The sequence below is a fragment of the Thunnus albacares genome, chromosome 15 (genome assembly GCF_914725855.1).
Source record: "Thunnus albacares chromosome 15, fThuAlb1.1, whole genome shotgun sequence".
NCBI lineage: Eukaryota > Metazoa > Chordata > Actinopteri > Scombriformes > Scombridae > Thunnus > Thunnus albacares.
The window spans coordinates 16,838,838-16,844,010 of record NC_058120.1 but is presented as its reverse complement, the minus strand read 5'-3'; positions in this window follow the sequence as shown (position 1 = coordinate 16,844,010).

The following is a 5,173-nucleotide window of genomic DNA, read 5'->3' as shown; positions in this document are numbered from 1 at the left end:
AACCCACTACCTCAAACTTCGTCCTGTACTGCCGCCTAATGCAAAAGGTAGCGCCCACGCAAAGAAACAAACATACCAAAAAGACACCTTGCAGAGACGTGCACCCACACAAATTTCTTGCACTCTGATATGCTCTCTATTGTGTCCTCCTCTCACAGCTTTTCATTTATCTTCCCCTCAACAGCTTCAATAGGTCTTCCCTTATTTATATACAGTACCATGTATGTATACATCATTGAATGTAGCATTGTTTTATACCATTTCCTTTGTAGATGCTACCATAGGCAGCTAAGTAATTTGTTTTTTAGACACCAACCAACACCATTGTTTGGTGAGCTATATAAATAGAACAAAAGCAGAGAGTGGTGTATTCTGGTGTTGCTGTCCTACTGTCCTGCCAGCTGGAGATTTTTGTGCCTTCGTGCCCTGCTCCTCACATAATTACTTTTCTAGATTTTAGAGGTAACAGGAACACAATTAGATATGTGTGTGTGTGTGTGTGTGTGTGTGTGTGTGTGTGTGTGTGTGTGTGTGTGTGTGTGTGTGTGTGTGTGTGTGTGTGTGTGTGTGTGTGTGTGTGTATCATCGTCCTCATGTGTCATAGCAGAGGGGAAAACAGAGCTCGCTTTTCTATATGGTCTGTACATTGCTCTCATGATATGTGGGAGTTGTGTGCAGGGTTTTGCAGATGCCAGATGTGTTTGCATCCCCTCCCTTGCTCTCCCTTCCCCTCCCTCTGGTTCCTGCATGGGCGCAGGGTCTCAATCAGAGCATCAGGGCTCCAGGAACCGGAGCACAGCAGTCTCTCTGTGCTGCCCAGAGAAGTGCAGCCTTGTCTGGGTCGATGCATCTGCGGCCTGGGGGTGAGCTGGGGGAGAGAGGGCGAACCCTGGTGCCCCTGCATGCTGGTTTCACTGGAGGTCTTTGCCGTCAGCGCATCATGACCCCTGAATTCTGTGGGAGAAACACAAGCTGATTCCCAGATGCAGTAGATTTGCACATAACCAAAGAATCTCCCATCCATGACTCAGTCATGAACAAGTTAATGACTCATTTAAACTTTTAGACATTTCCTCAAACGGTTTACTTTGGTGCAGCAATACCTTCATGAAAAATAAAAATGAAATAGGCAAGCTTGCACACGTCACACATACACAGACGTGTGTTCTTTCCCATAATGAAAATGTCACAAGCCTGTTCCTCCTTTCCACTGGGAATAGCGATGGGTTAAGGGTGGGGGTGGAGGGCAGCACGTGCTGCAGGGCCTAGTTGGCTTGCTATCTGGCCCACTGGCTTTCTGGCTGGCAGCCCACACTGTCACACTGCACCTGGGAGCCTGTGTGTTGTCAGCCATGCTAGCTAGCTCAAGCTACCACCACATGATACACAGGAAACACAGAAATAACTGCTGAGTGTCTTCATCACAGTAACCACTTACCGGGGGTGTGTTGCTGACAGAAAGAGGGGCTGAGGATGGAGGGGAGGTATGTAGGCTGGAAGAGAGAAGAAAATCAGTGGAGTACTGGTTGGAATGGGACTGGGTGATAGAATTAAGGAGTAAGAACAGAAAACTGGAAAGGAAAGCGAAAGAGTGAAACACAAAGATGCTCTGGTACCTGCACCTGTGTAGGCTTGTGTTAGAGGAAGATTCCACCGGCCTTGATTCAGAGTGAAAATATCTTGCATCAACGTACTCAATGACATATGCAGTATATCCTGTTTTGAATGATTTTTTTTATATAATCAAACCACTACCAAGTTGATTGCGCAACAATCAAAGATTTACCTATCACAGCTGAAACATCTGCAATCAGCATTGAGCATATGTCACAGTTAAATTTCCAAAACATCTCTCTCTCTCTCTCTCTCTTATGCTCATTTTCTGGCTTTATCTGCTCTGTCCATCTGTGCCTTGAGTCATCCAAGCCTCACCTCGCACAGGTGTGAGAGTGGAGTCAAGTTTGAACGCTACCAAAAAGCCCTCGATTAGAACACAGCACAGGAAAGTGTTGTGAAACAGTTGGGCTTTCAGGTGGTAATGTGCTGATGTGTCACCATTCTGACAAAAGAGGACAGCAACATGCACACACTGTTTGCATTGCAACAAGCACCAACCGTGTTTTCACAATGCTTGCTACAAGCAGATCATTTCTGCCAACGGATAAGAGCCTGATAAAAGCTATGACAAAGATGGTCTATTTTTGACTGAATATGTTTCTGTCTATGTTAGAGAGAGAGAAACATAAAAGGAAGAGAAGAAGAAATTGTCATGAAGGTAATAAGTAGATGGAATGAGTGAAAAAAAAGAGAAGGGAGGAGAGATGGTGCTGGCTGCACCAGGAGGAAGCTGGGTCTGATGCTCCTCCATGCAGCTGCTCCCAAACACCCACACTCTTCCTTCTTCCTGTTGGAGTGTGTGTGTGTGTGTGTGTTTACTTTGTGTGTATAGATTCATTGTCTTACTTTCACATAAGGAAAGAGGAACCTGCATTGTTCTAGCCGGTTAGAACAATACAGAATTCTTACTGGCTTAATGCTGATGCAGATATTTCAATAATCATTAGCTGTATCATATATATAAACAATATGGTCTTGATTTATATAAGGATTTCTAAAGATGCTGAATGAAATAAGATAAAAATGTGGCCCTTATGTTATGATCAAACAGAAAACTGGCTTAGAACAAAGAAGAGGCAGTCTTGCAGCTTGAAAGCTGTCGATTTTTAGGTATCTGACAAAAGACCTAGTCTAAAATAGCTGAAGTAGGTTTCTCCTACCTGGTTTAGGCCCTCTGTGTCTTTTCAAAGAAACAGTGGCCTCAAAAAACATCCGCTGGTGGAAACACTGGCCTGACAGTCAAGTGAATGGAAATATTTGAGGTGAGAATGTGGCCACACTGAGGTGTCAGCAGGGTGTGTGAATGTGTGCGTCTGCATGCATTTCTGTTTGTGTGTACTTGCTGTGTGTAGCGGTCTTTCCATCACAATCGTGCTTCGATCACAATCAAATGCACACTGCATCACTGTTGCGTCACTGGCTGGTGGCTTTGCTTCACCTTTGTACATGTCAGGTGGACCTCTGACATTCTTGTCCTCTACAGATAGAACCACTAACTGTCTAGGTTACATTTCTACTTTATTTCATGCACTGGCGTCCAGCATCACCTCTGCTTGTATGACAAATGCCAGAAACAAAATACTTAATAAAGAGTTTGATAAAGCATTTTTAATATAAAAGAGTATCAACAATACACTATTAAATCACATCATAGACTGTTAGTAACATTACATTTTTGCCCATGTGATTTAATAACATACTTAACCTAATTAGTTATATCAGTGATGTAATTTCTAAGTGACTGAATAGACCAAGAGCAAACTCATGGATAAGAGAGGAGACTTTGCATTCTTTATTTAACTAGGTAAAAAGTCTCATTCAGATTACAAGTGAGCCAAGAGAGAATCATAAACATTGTTACAACAATAAATACAAACACAGACTAATACAACTGTCACACTACAAATGAGTGAACACAATATCTACTTAATATGCAATTAGAGAGTAATCCAGTTAAGATGCAATAAGAGTATACAAAATATCTAGTTAAGATGCAGTGAAGATAAGGAGGAACCAACCCAATAAGACATTTTCAGGTAATTTTGCTAAACACCCTCAATAAAACATATAATATCAATAGTTTTAACATGGTCAGGTCAGTATAAAATGTTACCTTAAATATGTAGATAACAGCCAGCTTGTCAACAATGCTCCCAGCTATTGAGATAAACTGGATTTAGATACTGGAGGCTCGTCGTCGGCTGTATTATTCTTCATATGCTGCTGGTGCTGCATACTGAGGCAGGATACAGTACATCTGCTCCGCACTCCTAATGATGGGGAAACAGCACGTGTTCAGCACCAAAACTGTGTGATAGACTATTACAATATAGTGCTGCCAGTTCAAACTGGATGGCTATTATTGAAGAAAATGTGAGTTTGGGCAGATTGCAGAACATGATTGGGCTGATTTTTGATTAAAATCACGTCTTGTTGGCAATGCCTTGAATACCTCTGTCTTTCATGTCAAAATAACCCAGTTCCAAAAGGGCTTTTCACTTTGAAATCAATGTCAAATGTCTTTTCCAGTTGTGCATGCAGGGTAAAATATTTCATATTCTATTCTAAAACTGATCTCTATTAAAATCGTTCAGGGCGTTGAGTTGGGTGAAGTCAAAAAGCTGAAAAGCTTAGTCAATTAGATGATCAACAGAAAATTAATCATTTAGATAACTAACTAAATGGTTCATTGCCATTTTTTAAGGAAAAATGCCAAACATTACCTCGTTCCAGCCTCTCAGTTGTGAGGATTTTCTGCTATTCATTGTCTTATGTGATAATAAACAGAATATTTTGGGGGGGTTTTGGACTTTTGGTGGAACTAACAATATGACAAAATGTTACCTTGGGATTTAAAGGTTCTATTTGTAGGGATCAGAAATTCCTTCTCATTAGTGCCATCTGTGGCCATTAAATGAGCTGCAGTCAACATTCTGGTGCTCACACTGGCGTGAGACTATTGCAGGTGATATCTTTTTCCTTGCTTACACTTCTCTAACGTTGTGCTTTGCACCGTGTTTCAGCAAAGCATCTCTCATTCCCAGCCAGTCAGCCCCCCATACGTTCGCTCGCTCACACACAAACACACACAGAGGCTTCTGCTGTGCTGCGGCCGCTGGCCAGTGAGAGCCAATCCAAACCGCCCAACTCACGCAAATATGCATTAATCAACCACCTGAATCTGACCCGACCTGCAAACCACCAACTTTTTTTTTTACCGACCATGTTTACTAAACACCGGTAGGCTCAGTTCGCTGTGGTCGGAGAGCAACGTGCTGTGACCAGGCAGCAACTAGCTATGGTCAAGGAGCAATGCGCTGTGGCTGGGGAGCAACTCGCTGCAGTTTTATTGTGAAATGTGTGCTTATTACGACATTTGGACGACCAACAGGAAAAACAAAAGGGGTAAGCTATGTTCTATCACTCTGGAGCTTGTTTTCTGCTCCTTTGTTGAGGAAATAATGTTGTTTTAGCTGTGTGTGCGCTCGGGAGTGGACGACTTGTCATTGCGGGGGTGTTGTGTTATGAAATGTGTAGTGGTTGATGGAGGCAGCTA